Source organism: Platichthys flesus, chromosome 15 (assembly GCF_949316205.1).
Source record: "Platichthys flesus chromosome 15, fPlaFle2.1, whole genome shotgun sequence".
Classification (NCBI taxonomy): domain Eukaryota; kingdom Metazoa; phylum Chordata; class Actinopteri; order Pleuronectiformes; family Pleuronectidae; genus Platichthys; species Platichthys flesus.
This window is the reverse complement of record NC_084959.1, coordinates 460,001-464,548: the sequence shown is the minus strand read 5'-3', so window position 1 is coordinate 464,548 and position 4,548 is coordinate 460,001.

The following is a 4,548-nucleotide window of genomic DNA, read 5'->3' as shown; positions in this document are numbered from 1 at the left end:
CTGGATCTCCGCAAAGCCTATCACCTGGTTCGGATCAAGGAGGGAGATGAGTGGAAGACGTCCTTCAACACCCCTCTTGGTCACTTTGAATTTCGAGTAATGCCGTTCGGACTCACCAATGCTCCAGCGGTCTTCCAAAATCTAGTCAACAACCTGTTGCGGTACATGCTCAACCACATGGTTTTTGTGTATTTGGACGATATACTAATATTCTCCTGGAACATGCAGGAACATCAGCAACATGTCAGGTTAGTGCTACAGAGACTGTTGGAGAACAAGCTGTTTGTTAAGGCTGAGAAGTGCGTGTTCCATTCACAATCAGTTCCATTCCTGGGTTATATCGTGGAGAAGGGTCAGCTTCGGACGGACCCAGCTAAGGTTCGAGCAGTGAGCGAGTGGCCAACCCCCGGGACCAGGAAACAGCTTTCTTGGCTTCGCTAACTTCTACCGCCGGTTCATACAGAACTTCAGTAAGGTCGCTACACCCCTCACCAGACTCACCTCACCTAAAATCTTTTTTTCCTGGTCTCCTAGTGCAGAAAGAGCATTTGTGGAGCTCAAGAGGTTGTTCTCCACCGCCCCAGTACTGGTGTACCCTGATCCGGCCCTGCAGATTGTGGTGGAGGTGGATGCCTCCGACACCGACACCGGGGCGTCCTCTCCCAACATTCCCCAGGGGACGGTAAGATGCACCCTTGTGCTTTTTTTTCACACCGTTTTCCCCGCTGAGCAGAACTATGATGTCGGTAATCGGGAGTTGCTGGCCGTGGTCCTGGCGCTGGGAGAGTGGCGCCACTGGCTGGAAGGATCGGAGCACCCATTCCTCGTCTGGACGGATCATAAGAACTTGTCGTACCTCCAGTCAGCCAAACGACTTAACCCTTGACAGGCTAGATGGGCTCTATTCTTGACTTACAGACCTGGTTCCTGCAACCTCAAGCCAGACGCTCTCTCCCGGCAGATGGCTCCTACGATCCCCAGTCAGGCACCTGAGACATCCTTCCTCCATCATGCATCGTGGCGGTGGCCTTCTGGGAGGAGGAGTCTCGGGTCAAGGAGGCCCAGCTCACGGATCCCGGTCCAGGTAACGGTCCTCCTAACCGCCTTTATGTTCCGGCTCCCCTTAGATCCCAAGTGCTAGTTTGGGGCCATGCATCCAAGCTCCCTCCCTCGGCAGGTAACACCACCATACACACCATTGTGGACCGCTTTTCAAAGGCGTGCATTTTGTCCCTCTTCCCAAACTCCCCTCGGCCCTAGAGACAGCTGACCTTCTCACCCAGCACGTGTTCCAGCTGCACGGTCTGCCCCTGGATATTGTCTCCGACCGTGGGCCACAGTTCACCTCACAGGTGTGGGGGTCATTTAATCGGGCTCTGGGGGCCTCGGTCAGCCTGTCCTCGGGTTATCACCCCCAGACCAACGTACAGACCGAGCAAGCTAACCAGGACTTGGAGACAGCCCTCCGCTGCGTTTCTGCCCGACATCCCTCGTTCTGGAGTTCACACCTGGCCTGGGTCGAGTACGCCCACAACTCCCTGACTAGCTCAGCCACAGGTATGACCCCTTTCACAATAATGAACGGCTTTCAACCCCCCTTGTTCCCGTCGCAGGAGGAGGACGTGGCCGTCCCCTCCGTTCAGCTCCATCTGCGCCGCTGCCGGAGAATCTGGAGGGAGGCTCGGGCAGCGTTGGTCCGTACGGCAGCCAGGAACGAAAGGATGGCCAACCGCCATCGTACTGCTGCTCCTACCTACACACCTGGGCAGAAGGTGTGGCTGCTTCATTCGAATTTGGTGCTTTTTCAGCACTCTGGCGATGGTCGTGGTGCCAACATTCTCAATGTTGGCAAATACACCAATGTCTGCGATGATGTTTGCACAAATTTCTCTTAGCCTTATACTACTGTTAGCAATAACCATTTGCACTATTGCATTTTCTTGTGGCAAAGTGAATTTTCTTCCCCTTCCACCTGAGTGGGGCAACCGTTGGGTCCTACAATAGTGAGTCAGACACAAATGCACTGATACGTCAGGAGAGTTTTGGAGACTTCTCACATCACATTACTACTGTTACAAACACATCAGTCAGAATGCTGTAAATACTGTATAGTACCTGTTAGTTTGTGTGAAAACCCTCACGATTGATGCCACCGTTGATCTTGGCAAGTTCGGCTGAACCCTCAGACCAGCTTCCCTCATGGACAGACCATGATTGATTACATGGTCGATGACAGTTGCTCTCCCTCTTCCTCTTCCTCTACCTCTTCCTCTTCCTCTACCTCTTCCTCTTCCTCCTACTCCACCTTCACCTCCACCTCCACCTCCACCTTCACGTTCACCTCCACCTTCACCTCCACCTCCACCTCCACCTCCACCTCCACCTCCACCTTCACCTTCACCTCCACCTCTTCCTCTTCCTCTGCCTCTTCCTCTGCCTCTGCCTCTTGCTCTTGCTCTTGCTGCATCCATTTTCCTATACCAACTACGTAAAGAAGTCCAAAGCAAATGCCAAAGAAGGCCCTTTTTCAACGAGGCACAAATCACATGTAAAACACCTGAGTAGGTCTTTAGCTGAGTAGGTCTTTAGCTGAAATGACCACCAGGTGTTTTGCATTGCAAAACTTATCCTCTGGGTTTTGTACAGATCATTGTATGTAGTGTTGCTTTTACGTAAAAAAAGTAATTCCATGCCAATTCACCAAGAACTATGGTGCACAGGGGGGAAAAAATCTAAATTACTGTAAAATAAAATAAATAAACTATAAACTAAATATTTTTTCTTATTCAAACATGTAACTTCATTTGTCTGTCCAAATGCAGCATCTTTCCATCTACAGTGATCCAAATTACTGATAAGTTAGGTTTTGAACAGAAAGTTCACTGTTTTGAACAGAGTATCTAAACATTGGTAAAATATGCTGTAGTTCCACAGCGTTTTGCCGGTAGTGAACATTGACTGGGGCAGGTATCCATGAAATTTGGAAGAAGGCGTCATTGCCAGCATTTGTATCTTAGCATAGGGGCAAGTAACCACAGTTTGGTTCAGATGGTCTACTGGTATGCTCACTGTGTGAAGTGTTGAGGAAGTGAACAGGGTTTAGGTAAATTGCCTAAAACGATAGGAAAAAACTGTAAACCAGTCTCTCTCTTTCTCTCTCTTTCTCTCTCTTTCTCTCTCTTTCTCTCTGGGTCTGTCTCTCCTCCCCCCAAAAAAAGGCTCTTTTCGACCCGGACGCAGAAGGCACCCATTCGAAATGTCTCGACTGATTCATTTTTAATTCATTATGACGTTCACAAAAATGATTGAAATCATGAAAGAGTTCATCAGAAAGAGAGAGAGAGAGAGAGAGAGAGAGAGAGTGTGTGTGTGTGTGTGTCTGTGTGTGTGTGTGTGTGATTTCCCAGGAGTCTCAGTGACCAGCAGGTTAATAGAATCAAAGCAGTGTTCAGGGGCCGACGGACAGGAAGTCGCTCCCTGGAGACGACCTTCTCTTCACCATCACACCTTCAGGCTAAACTCCATCCACCATTGCGACCTCTGATGCGCGATCCACAGATCGTAAATCCATGGTGCGGACACAGAGGCCCTGGATCTGCGGGTGATAAAGCAAAGGGATTCCGGGGAAGGGGGATAGGGATGGAGAAGAGGAAGGAGAAGCTGGAAAGTGTGTCATGTGTCATAAATTCCCTTTGCCTCTTATCGTCATCAGGGTTTTTACCTTGTAATCAATAAAACAATTTTACAGGCTGAACTTGAGGCTACACTGAGGCTCAAGGTTAATCTGACTGGCTACTGGTTTGTATGGTAGAACGATGAAAACCATGTGGCCCACTCAGTAGATCAGACATCAATACCTCTATGCCTTTTTAAACTAAACGATTCATATTTTAGAAAATAGAACAAGTTACGCTCTGCCGCACTAATTTATGATGGAACAGATGATTGAAACAGATGATTGAACCAGGTGTGAGCTATCAGTTTATCAGTGATGATCTTATGACAGTGAAGTGATATGTCTATTTATATATTTCATCATCCCTGTGCATCCAGAATGTTGTTAGCCTAGCTTAGCACAAAGAGCATGATCCACCAGTGGTCAGTTCTTTTCTTTCTGGAATAAAATGTGTGTATTTACCAAAGTGATGAAGTTCTAAACATGTTGTTGTTGTTCGTGTCTCTGGTTCTTGTTCCTGTCAGCTGGAGATGAGTCCCTGCAGACTACTGCCCCCTGGTGTCCGCTCTGATAAACATGTCTGTTCTCCCTCAGGACAAATTACATCAGAAACTGTTGATAAGTGTTTTGTTGGTAACGGCTCGTTAAGCTTCCCCTGTGTTCACAGATATTAACGCTCATTAGCGCTGCCGTAGTAACTGGACACGCAGTGATGAAACCGCGGGGCCGTCAGGAGGCGGAGCCGTCCCCAGAGCTCCCAGCATGCAACAGAAACAAACAGAGTCAACCCCTTCAGGGTCGAAACTGAACAAACACAAGTTTCTTTTCAATAATAACTTTTTGTCAGTTGATGTAATGAATGTAAAAGATAC